Raw genomic sequence first — 13,022 nt, 5'->3', positions numbered from 1 at the left:
CATGCCCTATGCATATTGAGTGGTGGCTTTTGTTGTCTTGTCATCGAGCAAAGTCTAGAGGTCGCCCCCGATTACCTAAGGAGAACCCAGGTGGCGGGTGGGTTTGCCCACTGGCCCATGAACCCGGAGCTTGATGTGAGTGGGCCAGGCTGGGTCCTGGGGCTCTACCATCTCTCACTCAGACAGGCTTGATGGTGCTTGGAAGATAGGCTGGAATGTCAGCTAATGATTAAAAGCCTGGCCTGCGTCCTGCTAGGGCAGTGGTTCTCAACCTTCTGGCCCTTTAAATACAGTTCCTCATGTTGTGACCCAACCATAAAATTATTTTCGTTGCTACTTCATCACTGTCATGTTGCTACTGTGATGAATCGTCATGTAAATATCTGATATGCAGGATGGTCTTAGGCGACCCCTGTGAAAGGGTCGTTCGACCCCCCAAGGACAGGTTGAGAACCGCTGTACTAGGGCATGATGCAGTATCAATCTCAAGGACCTCACTGATGATTTGGAGAGGTGGGCCCAGAGAGGGAGAGGCACCTGCTTGGGGTAGCACAGCGAGGGAGTAGCAAAGCGAGAGGTTCTGATCCCCAACTCGGGGCGCTCTCTAGCCAAGCTCCTGGCATAAGGATTTCTCCAGAACTTCCTGAAAACTTCAGGGCTCCCACTTCAGCAACCTGGACTGAACTCCAAGAGAGGGCCTGGCATTTTCATACCTGACTGTCGGCCCGGGCTGCAGGAGGCTGAAGACGGGCAAAGGGCAAAGCCAGTCCTTCCCTGCGTCTAGCCTTGCGATGAGTCCCGATGGTCATTAGGGGACCCGGTGTTTAGGGACCGAGTCCTGGGGTGCACCAGGTGTCAAGCCGGCCACCTGCACAATTGAGGTTGAAAACGCTCACTCCTGCCCTCGAGGTGCAGGACTCACCCGGCATCCCCTTGGCTGGTCCAGAGAGGTGCAGTGACTTTTTGGGGGCCACACAGCAGCCAGAGCAGTCAGGTGCAAACAGGTATCTTACGAATATGACATCTCTCGTGGGCCTGTGCTCTTTGTGGCCCTGGACAAATCAGTGGGGCCTGAATTTATGAGACAGGTCCCCCAACCCAACCTCCATAAAGGGGAGAAGGCCTCTTGTTCATTCCTTCTGTCCCTCTGTCTCTGTATCTCTTGTTCTGTCTCTAAGTGCATATCTCTCTGTCTCTGTCTCTCACTCCCGAGCCCTCTCTGGCAATATGGTTAAGTGTGTGGGGGTCGGTAACATTCAGCTCTCCCACCCCGGGAGCCATGGAACCCTGGTGTAACATGTGGGCACCGCTACATGAATGAATGAATGAATGAATGAATGAATGAATGAATGAATGAATGAATGAAGTTAGGCCGTGCAGGCTGCTGCCTCCTCTGCTCACAGTTCTCACGGTGCCTCCAACAAAGTGAACATGTGCTCAATCTGGGCTTCGGGTTCCTGCCCATTTAGCACCCACTGAGTGGTGGGCACCAGCTGTCATTGGGTTGAGAGCTTGAAACAGACTCTGACACGTCCATGTGGAGGGAACTTGAACGGTTCTCAAGCCTGTTTCTTCCTCTGTCAGCAGATGAAGGCAAAGTTGGGATGGGCACCCATGCTCTGTCGCCGAGGGCTCAGGTTCAAATCCTGGCTCTGCCACCTCCCAGCTGTGCTACGTTGGTGGGCTCCTCCCCTCTGTGTGCCTCAGTTTCCTCACCTGTGAAATGGGGATTGTCATCATTTCACATTCACACTCCCCATTGTTATTTTAGGGCAGTGATGTAACCATGGGATGCCACATGGTACGTGTGCCTCAAAAGTCAGCGATGAGGACAACCAAACCTTCTCTCCCAAACCACTTTTTTCAAAGATTCCCAGTGAACTGGAAAGTACACACACATCCCTTTTACCTGGGGCTTTCACTTAAATATTTGTTTTATGGGAGGAAACTTTTAAAGCCACAGACAATAAGAGTTTAGAGACAGCAGCAATACTGTAGGGGGTGTTAAGAGGGGGGCAGGGTTTCAGTCTTTATGACTTGGACTGGTACACGATTTATCTAAATAATCAGTTCACTTCCAGTCCTGCCTGAGGCTGGTATTTACTCAGAGGCGTGCCCCGAAATGTTTCCCAAAGCCAGCCTTGAACTAATTTGCTAATGGCCTGCCTCTGCCTTAAGAAAGAAAAGGGGGAATGGAGGAAATCAAACTCATTGTCTCAGAGCCACAAAGGCAGGAAGAGGCCTGTGGTGTGAAGCCAGGCAGACTAGGTGGACTCCAGTAGCGACCAGAAGAACATTCCAGAACCCAGAAACAATGCCAATACCACGGAGGCCGAGGCTGGAGTAAACGGGGAGTGGAGGTTTCCAGGGCCGGTGGGTGTCCTACAAATCGGACGGACTTGGGCTCAAACCTCAGCTGCACTGTGTGCTGGCTGAGCGGCCCTGGGCAAGTTAAGTCACCCATTTCAGCCTCAGTGTCCTCATCTGTGAGGTGGGGATTCTCCTGGTGGGGGGTCCAGTGGGTTGGAGAACATAAGAACCCACACAGCCCTGGCACCTGTTAAACACCTGACATACAGGAAGTGCTTAAAAATGTGCATTTCACATCACTTTCAGGGGCTGGTGCCCGTGGATGAGTCCCACCTGCCTAGATGGCCAGGCCCGTCTTCCCGCTGACCTGAGTTGGGGGAAGGACAGGGGTCTTACACATTGAGTACCTCCTACTTGCCGGAAACTGGTCTCATTGAACCTGCACAACTGCCCCTGAGGGAAACGGGCTACAGTCCCATATTTAGTGGATGAGAAAGCAGAAGCACAGAGAGGTGAAGTCACAGGCCTGGGATCACACAGCTGGGATCGCTGAGGCTGGAGCTCCAGCAATACAGTGTGTGTCGGCCTTGCTGGGCCTACAACCCGCCCTGCACTGGAGAGTCACAGTTTAAGCTTCGGCACCTGTGCTGAGCATTCAGCCTCCAGCGAAGGCTGAGTGGGAGTATTTGGTTCTGCGTCAATTATAGAGTGAAATGGATGCCTAAAATACTCCGCAGGGCTCAGCGTCTCCCCCCTCCCCACCCGCAGACACATTCAACCCCCTCTTTATTTTAGCAAGTGGGAGAGAATGTGAGTAGAAGGGTGTTTGTGACTTTCATCTTCACTCAGTACCTCCCCTGCGCTGATTTCTGAAGTCTGCCATGACACAGGGCCTCAAACTTGGGAGCTGGAGACAACAGGAATTTATCTTGTAAGGTCTCGGAGGCCAGAAGTCCAAAGTGAAGGTGTTGTCAGGCCATTCCGCCTTCCTAGGGCTCTCGGGAGGATCCCTCCTACCTCTTCCAGCCTCTGATGGCTGCACGCATTCCTTGGCTTATGGCCGCATCCCTCCAGTCTCTGCCTCCGCCTTCAGAAAGCTTCTCCTCTGTCTCTTCTAAAGACGCCTGGCATTGGATTCAGGGCCCAAGAGATACTCCAGCACGATCGCATCTTGAGATCCTTAGCTTAATTACACCTGCAAAGACTTTCTTTCCCAAGTCAAGTCACATTCTTAGGTGCCAGGGTTAGGATATGGACATACCATTTTGGAGGCCTCTATTCAACCTACTCCACCCTCCTCACAACTTCCACTCCAGCCCCCTCCCCTCCAGTCCATTCTCCACCCAGCAACCCAAGGGATCAAGTCATTCCCCTGACTCACCCTGGATTTAGACAGCCCCAGCTCCTTGCTGTGGCCTGCAAGGCTCTGTGGGATCTGACCCTGCCTCCCTTTTGACCTCAGCTCTTACTGCTGCCTTCCGTGCTCACTCGACTCCTGCCACTCTGACCTCCTGCTCTTCTTCAGTCAACGCATGTTCATTCCAGACCAGGGGCCTTTGCCCACAGTTCCGTCGGCCTAGACTGCTCTGCTCTTCTCTTCACCTGCACAGATGCAGAGAGGCTGCTGACAGCTGAGGTGGAGGCGATCCCCACCACATTTCTCTCCACCCCACCCCTGCTAATGTCCTCCGGGCACTCATCTCAGTCTACACTTGCTTTATTTCACTCTTTAATTCTCTGTCTCCTCCACAAGAATGTAAGGCCTGCGAGGGCTGGGATTTGGGCAGCCTGGTATCCCCAGGACTTGGAATAGTGTTCAGCACATCTAGGAGCTCACCTAGTATCTGGCTTCCTGAAATTCCCTCTCCTTTATTCTTGTGTCCACTTTATGTACCGTCTCCATATTGGAGATGGGTAAACTGAGGCCCAGAGAATATCAGTGATTTGGCCCTGTGGCACACCTCCTAAGAATTGACACCAAGATTTCTCCCGAAGACCTGGGCTGCAGGGGAGTAGGGCTCAGCGGCCATGACCTCCTCCTCCGTCTCTTGCTCTCTGTGCCAAATGCTGCCCACCCCTGCGTGTCCAGAGCCCAGCCAGGTGCTCCGGCCTCAGGCTGTCCCTTCGAGTGTGGCACTGAGGTGCTGGACTAACCGCAGCCCCAAGGCCAGGCTGACATGACAGCGCCTCCGCTCTGGTGAGGATAGGCAGGCAGGAAGGACCGCTTTCTCTTGGGCGGGCCGCACCCAACTTCAGGTCTCCTTTCCACCCTCCAGGCAGCAGGATGAAGTCACCCAGAGAACAATGGCCCCTTCAGGAACCCAGCCGGGCCCAAGGCTGGGCCCAGACTCTGGGAGAGGGACCTGGGGTGACAGGCAGGGCAGGACAAAGGGCTTGCCCGCTCCACAGGGCTCTGCCTGCGTGAAATAGTGTCCATCACCTCTCCCCTCCCTCCAACTAAAAAAATGGGTGTGCTCATTTCATATTTGGAAACTATAGAAAACCTGAACAAAAACAAATCCACCCATTATCCTGACATCATGAAAACCAGTCTTGGCATTCAAGTGCATTTCCTTCCTGTCTTTTTTCCTCCAACCTGTCTTTTTCCATCTTTTTTTTTTTTTTTAAAGTAAGTTTTTTAGGTCTTGAGTGAAGAGCATTTTTATTGCCCATGCAACATGCAGCTGCATGCAGGCTCTGTAAGGTATTAACCCCTCTGGCTGGGTAATTGGGTTGGTCCCATTTGGGGCTTTCAGGAATGCCTGCAGGGGCGGGCCTGGGTGTGTACTTGTTTGTGGGGTCTCTGAGCGGTTCCTGAGATTTAAATAAGCTCCTTTCCATCTTTGGAGCCCAAAGGCCCCTCTGTTACTCTCACTTTCCCTCCCTCTTTCAGTGTTTTCAGATCTAAGATGTTTTGTTCAGACAGATGCCTCTTGCTTCCTCACCAGGAAGTCAGAAACTTCAGGAAGGAAATCTGGATTGATCCACATCACAGGGAAGGTTATATTTTTAGATTTCATGGAGAATGTGCTCTTTAGCAAGGAGTCATACAAGATAATTCCTTATTAGAGGAAATGATATGCTGGGTCAGCTATAGTGGGCTGCTGGTAAATGTTTTTTTTCCTTGTGTATGTGTGTTTTTTTTAATATATTTTTATTGATTCCAGAGAGAAAGGAAGAGGGAGAGAGAGAAAGATAGGAAAGATAGAAACATCAGTGATGAGAGAGAATTATTGATTGGCTGCCTCCTGCACACCCCCCACTGAGGATTGAGCCCACAACCCGGGCATGCGCCTTGACCAGGAATCGAACTGTGCCCTCCTGGTTCATAGGTTGATGCTCAGCCACTGAGCCACACCAGCCAGGCTGCTGGAAAATGTTTAACAGCGGGCTTGGGGGAGCAAAAGTCCTGATTTGTAGTGTTTGTCTACTTCTGTGACGTAAATATTCCCACCAGAGCCAATTTTAAGCTGTTAATTAGCACAAGGAGCTGGGAAAAGTTGCATAGTATGTCATTATTATACAGTATTTGTACCATACAGATTGAGTATACGTAGATGATCTGAAGGCCGTAGATAATAGTAAAATGTCATAATTGGGAAGTGATACAGTGTGCATATTTTTTTTGCTTTTGCTTTTAATATGATATATTTCATTGTAAGTTTATATAATTTAAATTTTAGCAATGGCTTATAACAAGTGGCTCACAAAGGGCTCCTAAAAATTTCACCACTGCCTCTAGGAAGCCAGGACCAGCCAGCTCTAGCAAACCACCCTTGGTTAAGAAGGCAAGTTGTGGTGTCCAAGAGTTGTGGGCGTGAGTCCTGGTTCCGCCTCTTGCTTGCTCTGTGACTTTGAATAGGCTACTTGGTCTCTACGCCTCCATTTCTTCTTCTGTGAAATGGGGCCAGTCATGTTATATTGCTCCATGTCTGTGGTGGAGATTATTTTGAGGCAATGCACACAAACACTTCACACAGTACTTGGTGAATAGTAGGATCTCAATAAATCGTTTCTATCATCGTCATCATTATTTGTCTAGTGCGTAATTGTTGTTTGCAAGACACATTCAGACACTGGTAGTCCACCTCCAGGTTGACCCCCACAATGATTCTCACCTTTTGAAATTCACTCCATAATGAAGTCCTCTCCTGTACCAGATTGGTCAGTGTGACCAATAGAATATAGCGGAAGTGATGGTGTCACTTGTGAGATCAGATTACAGAAGGCACTGTGACTCTCCTCCTGGTCACTCTTTCCCTTTTTGGAGCATTTACTGTCGGGGGAAGTCGGCTGCCATGTCTTGAGGACACTCGGGCAGCCCCGTAGAGGGGCCCCTGCTGCCAGCCAGGAAGTGAAAACCTGCCAACAACCATTCCAGTGAGCTTAAACCACTCAGCTGAGCCCCTCCTGGATCCCTGACTTCCAGACACTATGAGAGAGTACATTTGTTGTCCCGGGCCACTGAGTTTGGGGCTATTTGTTATGCAGCAATAGATAACTGATACAAGTTCCTTTTCCTTTCTACCTACCACAACAGTCTGAGGATGGCCAGTAAGTGTTACTTAATCCCTCAGCTCACAGATGAGTAAATTGAGGTGAGAAGAACTCAGGTGATCTGCCCAAGGTCTGTAATGGGGTGACCTTTGGTGTTCCCAGAGGGTGCTTTTCTCATCTTAGGGGTCCTTGCTTGTAGAGGAGGCTGCCCAGCCAGCCTAGGTTTATGGTCCCAGGGGCTTTTGAGCAACTCACCCTTTTAGGAGTTGGCATGAATCTGGAATCCATTTCTTGGATCCTAAGTGCTCATCACCCCATTTAACTCATCAAACATTCATCGTAAGGGCTGGGCCATAAACAGCAGTGAACTCTGTGCACAGAGTTGAGAGCAAGGCATACTAGAGTGGCTTTTCCTCACGTAGATTTCTAGGCCCTTTTGGATTGTTCTGCTCCATTTAAAGGAGGGTCCCTCAAGCATAAGTTATAGCCAAGAGTTAAACATTACAAAGTTTATGAACAGTTTTTACTATTTTTAAACAGATTTGGTATCCTTGGCTGTCCTTTCTTGACTGAAGAAAAATAAAAGGGATGCAGGTAGAATTAGGTCAATCCAGTTAAGAGCTTGGCTTTCCCTTTAATGTAGATCTGAGTTTGAATCCCAGCTTTGCCACTGACTAGCTATGGGATCTCGGACAAGCGACTTTACTTCTGTGAGCCTCGGTTTCCTTGTGAAGTACTTAGCACAGGGCCTGGAGCCTAGAAAGTGCAGAATAAATATTGGCTGCTTCGTTACCCATGAAAGTTTTTACACGAGCCCTGGGAGCAAGTGTAAACGGATCGTGAGGGGCAGGCTGTCAGCATGCAGTTACTCCTCCTCCAGGAGCTGCTCCTGAGCCTTGATTGTCACACATCTGGTTCATTCTGGTCCACCCTTTCATGTAACAGTTTGGGAAGCCAAGGCCCAGAGAGGGAAAGAGACCTACACAAAGTCACACAGCAAGTCAGTGTCAGACCCAGGGCTGGAGCTTGCGTTTCTAGTTCAAAGTCCTTCAGAGTTGAGCAGCAGACATTTACTGAGCTGCTACTGTTTGCAAAACTCTGCAGTCAACTGCGTGAGGCATTAAAAATAATGAGATAAGCTCACACCTTTGGGAAGTTTGCAGAAAAATGATCCCAGCTGTGCAGGTTTGCACCATTCCCTTCTCTGTAGCACGGGCTCTGGGTCTCAGTTTCCCCATCTGTAAAAAGGGACTCATGATACGTATGTCGTGGTGGTGAGAATCCCGCGTGGCGATGGGTAAAGCACTCAGCAGAGCATGTGGCTTGTGGGGAGCACTCAGTAGCTGCAGGTAACAATCATGTTTCCCTTGTACCTGGCCTTCCTCGCCAACCACCTGGGGCTGCTCCCAGCTCTGGGATAACCATCTCTCTTCCCTGTCTTGGCACAAGCCATTCCCTCCATCTGGAATGATGGAGCTCCATCGGAGTTTGAAGGTCAGGCCTCCCCTTAAAAGTGTGCTGTTTGGTCACCAGAATGACCCCCCGCCCCATCTGCATGTATGTCAGTTGTCAGGTGGGCCTGGTCTACGGTGACAGAGCCCGTGGCTCTCAGCCTCCCCACTTCCCCTGGGCTCCCCACCCTTGCAGGATGCCCTTTGCCCTCCTCCCTTCCCCCTGCCTCCCATGGCTATTTGATGGGAAAGCGTATTGGGGTCATGAACAGCCATGGCTAACTAGGAAGGAGGCAACAGCGCAGGCTTAAAGAAGAGGCCGAGGGCAGACCGGTTGGAGATTTCCTACCTTGGCTGCTGTTTCCTTCCTCTTGCATAAATACAAGCCCTCTTGGGGGAGGGATAAAAAAAGAATGGAGGCCTTCGGAGCTCTGCTTAATGAGTTTCCTAATCTCTTCATATAATGCGGAGCCCTGTGGATTTTCACAGCTCAGTGCCGTGCCGGGGTGGGAACGGAGCCCTGCCAGGCTTCTGCGCTGGAGAGCTGACCTGAGGAAGGTCTGTGCCGCCCGAGTGTTTTCTGACAGCCTGGCTGGGGGTTGGGGGCGGAGGAAACAGCAGGAGTTGTAGAGTCCTGGGTTTGAATCCCGGCTCTGATACTCCCTGTGTCTGGGACCTTGGCCAAGGGTCTTGATGCTTTGAGCTGTTGTGTCTTTGGGTACAAAGGGGGCTTAAACCGTGAGGACTGAGCTCAAACTTCAGTGGGCGCCTTGGATGCTGGTTCGGTGAGTGGAGTCCCAGGTGTGGGGTCTCAGGGATCTGCAGTACAGCCAGAGCCCCGCGTGAGTCCCAGTTGGAGACTGTCATGTGGGCACAACCCTTGGAGAAACCATTCCTGAAAGCAGTGCCCCAGTCAGCAAACATGTATTGAGCACCGTCTGTGTGCCAGGCACAGGGATCCCTCAGGGAACAAGACAGAGGTGGCCCAGCCCTCATAGACAATATGACCTTTCAGAGGGCTTGCTGCAGATTTGCTCCAGCAAACATCGTGTGCTTGAATAAATGAATGAATGAGCAAATGATGGCGGCATGAATTGTTAATACACTGTTCTGCTCATCGAGGTGTCTCTGCACCTTCTTCCAAATTTTTCCCAGCAGTTCTTGCTAGACCACAAAGCAATGCTGAGAAGTATTTGCACTTACACGTCCTCGGAGCCCAACACTACGCCTGGCACTCTCGTGACACTCAGTGAATATCTGATGAATGAGTGAGTAAATGAATGAATGCATAGATGAAGGTGTAAATGGACTCTGAGCTCCCAGGTGGCCACCAGCCAATTTTGTTAGGTGGGTGGCTAGAACTCAGTGGAGCTGTGGTTTTGCTCGGAGCTTGGTTTGGAGAGCTCTGGTTTGTAGATAGGGAGCTCTCTGTGCAACAGCAAACTGTCCCGTGGGGTCACGGCTGTCCTCTCCTCATGAGGGTCACCAAAGACTCATGATCTGTTGTGGTCTAGTATCAAGAGCTTGAGCAGCAGAAACCCCAGCGTGTTTTCCCTCTTCAGGCCACTGCAGTTTTATGTGGGTGCCCCTGCTCCATATCTGTGGGTGTCGCCCATCAGCCATCTTGCTGGGCCCCAAGATTCTCACAGCTGTGCTGCGCATACAGGCATTCGTTGATGGGGCTGCATGGGGTTGGAGGCGGCAGCCTTCCTGAGAGCTCGTGTGGAATCCTCTCTGAGCTGATGCGAGGTCCTGCCTAAGGGAGGTCTCCAAAGCTTCTCGTTAGGTGGTTTGGATCCCATCCTCTGCTCGTGTATTCAGCTAACCTGCGCTGAGGGTCAGCTGTGTGCCAGGCACAGTGTGGGTGCGTTCACGTACCTGGCACTACTTCGCCCTCCTTTCAACCTGGGGGGTTGCTGAGAATCAGAAAAAGTCAGTGTAGTGGCTAAAAGCACAGCTCTGGAGCCAGATGGCGTCTGTTCCAACCCCAGCTTTGCGGTCTCCTAGCTGTGTGATGTAGGCATGTGTGCCTCGGTTTCCCTATCTCTAACATGGGGATAATCATAGTACCTCACAGGGCTGTCATGAAGGATATATTGGTTGACGTATGGGAAGCACCTGGGATAATGCCTGGCTTGGAGTTTGCTCTGAAACATGTTCAGTATGGGTATTAATATTACTATATCCACTGCTATGTTATAAGAATGCTATGAATAAACACATAAAATATTATGAGTCGATATTTTGGAGGTGTGATTTACACACAGCCAAGCTTTATATCTTAAGCATACGGTTTGTTGAGTTTAGACAAGTGCAGACCCATGTAACCCACACCTTCCTCAAGATCTAAAACCCTGTCATTACCCCAGAAAATTCCTCATGCTCCTGCCACCCTGTCCTCCCCTGGCGCGTCATAAACACTTCCTGAGTGAACGAGTGGGTGAATGAGCTCCATTGTGTCTGATCCCATCCCTCTGCAGGCCAGTTGTGCTTGTAATCATCGTTACATAACTTGACTGGCTGTGATGTCAAATGTATGAAATAGGAGTGTGAACAAAGAGAGAGTGGTCATACCATGAAAACGTATACATGTTGAAAAGGCTCCATAAAGGTGAATTCCTAAAGAAGAATCGTGTCCTGTTGGGGCGGAGGCGACTGGGAAATCACACACACCTAGGTGGGCTCCCCGCTCCCAGATTCCCCAGGCGTCTGGGCCTCCGCTCCGAGCTCAGGCACTGCCTGTGCCCTCCCTGGCCCCACAGCACAGGGACCCCATCCTCCGGGCCGGGAGCCCCTCTCTCCGCTGCTCTCCAGCGTGTTCCTTCCGGGGAAGCAGATCCGCCTGCAGGATGTGGGAGGTGGAGAAGCTTCACCTGCTCGTAGTTTTCATGGGGATGAGGGCCCAGGAGGAGAGAGGTGGGTCCCAGGGCCCCAGCCCCCACCGCACCCCAAACTAGGGCTGCTTCTTGATCTTTGCAATATATTGGACTCCTTGATTTTGCCTGGAATTTTCATATATATATATATATATACTGGTATATATGTGTGTGTTTTTAATGATTTCAGAGAGGAAGAGAGAGATAGAAGCATCAATGATGAGAGAGAATCATTGATCAGCTGCCTCCTGCACACCCCACACTGGGGATCAAGCCCAAAACCCAGACATGTGCCCTGACCAGGAACCGAACCCTGGTTCATAGGTCAATGCTCAACCACTGAGCCACACCGGCCAGCCTGGAGTTTTCTAAAACTAACAAAGGAGAAGGGAAGTGGAAAATGGGTGCTGTGAGGCTATCCCCTGCCCTCCCCAGAGGCAAGATGTTCCCACGGGGCAGGTGCCTTGCCAGTGACACGCTGCGATGCAGTGACGGGCTGTTCCCATTTTGGACTTCTAGCTCTGAGCTCTGAGCCTTTTCCTGGGGTCCCAGTTGGGTGCTGTCCGCCTGGAGAGCACATCTAGGGGCCCTGCCTTTAGCTCAGCCCTCCTGACCCCCATTTTGGGATCTTGGATGCACAGGATACCCAGCGTGTACCTGGTACCTTGTCAGCCCACAGGTGGTGCCCGATTCCGGGGCCTGAGCAGGTCCCGCTGCTTCTCAGGGGACCTGCTGTGCTTTGGGTCTTGGGTTCAGCTCCTCTCCCTCCAGGCCTGGCAGCTGCTGGGAGCTGCTCGTTCCCTCTGGGGAGGTGGGGTGAAGTCACCCTCCAGGCCATTGGCCCTCATGGCTGGTCAGGTGAAGGGGCCATTGCACTGGCTCTGGATGATGTCATCCCGGGAAACCATTTGGCTCTGGGGACCGCCTTCAGCCTGGCTGCCTGCCCGCCTGGCTGTCGCTTTTGTCCTGTTTTGTTTGTTATGTGGGGCGGGCTCAGGGAGGGCCTCAAGGCTCACGAAGAAGGTCTCTCTGCCCTCTGGGAACAGGTGGCAGTGATGCCATGCCTTTTCTCACTGAGGCACCTCGGGGGGGGGGGGGGGGGGCAGACTGGCTTCAGGTTCAGTTCCCGCCTCTGCCACCTCCCTGTGGGTGGCTGTGGGTGGGTTACTTTGCCCCTCTGTGCCTCAGGTCCTTCCTCTCCAAAAAGGGGCGACAGGGCATCGCCTGTTAGGGCTGTTCTAAGGGTGACTGAGTGTGATGGCTGCCCTCGGGAACGCCTGTGGCCACGATCTCGATTATGGAGGTGGCGGCGATGGCTGTCATTTTTTTATTTTTTTTTTTTGCATTATTCCCAGAATTGATTTAAGTCAAGCTTAAAAAACATACAAAACAACACACTTGCGCCCTCTTTGCTCCCCACCTGTTTTAAATGAATGCGATTTAACCAGACACAGAATCTGTGAGCAGGATTGGGTCATTCCCAGAATTTTCGCTCTGGCAAAGCTCTCAGCCTTTCAGTTTGCAAACCATTGCTAGGGAATGGAGCTTCTCAAAAATGCAGGTGCCCGGGCCCCGCCTCTCAGGCGACTGGCATTATTGGTCTGGGCCGCTGTCCAGGAAGCTGGTTTTCAAAGCTCCCAGATGACTCCAAGGTGCCACCAGGCTGAGCGCCACTGGGCCGGGTGGCAGAACAGGAAGTAAGAGGGGTGAAGGGTCACCTCTCAGGGCAACTTCCTCCACCTCCCTCTGTTTCCTTGTCTGCAAGATGCTTCAGGAGGCTGCGGGGGAGGGGCCTGAGGGGTGTGAAGGAGTTGATGAGTCAAAGGATGGACAAGTCACAGATGTGAGGCAGGGACCTTAAGACACTGCTCAGCCAGCCAGCCCCACC

General features: G+C 51.6%; 1 protein-coding gene across 10 annotated transcripts in view; it reads left to right on the top strand.

Annotated features, from left to right (window-relative positions):
- Positions 1 to 13,022, top strand: part of KIAA1671 (KIAA1671 ortholog) — a 135,220-nt gene that overhangs the window by 92,855 nt on the left and 29,343 nt on the right. The gene's annotated exons all lie outside the window — the stretch shown is intronic.

The sequence above is a fragment of the Myotis myotis genome, unplaced genomic scaffold, assembly GCF_014108235.1.
Source record: "Myotis myotis isolate mMyoMyo1 unplaced genomic scaffold, mMyoMyo1.p scaffold_m19_p_20, whole genome shotgun sequence".
In the NCBI taxonomy this organism is placed as follows: Eukaryota; Metazoa; Chordata; class Mammalia; order Chiroptera; family Vespertilionidae; genus Myotis; species Myotis myotis.
Note: the sequence above shows the minus strand (reverse complement) of the source record. Positions and strands in the feature narration are given on the sequence as shown.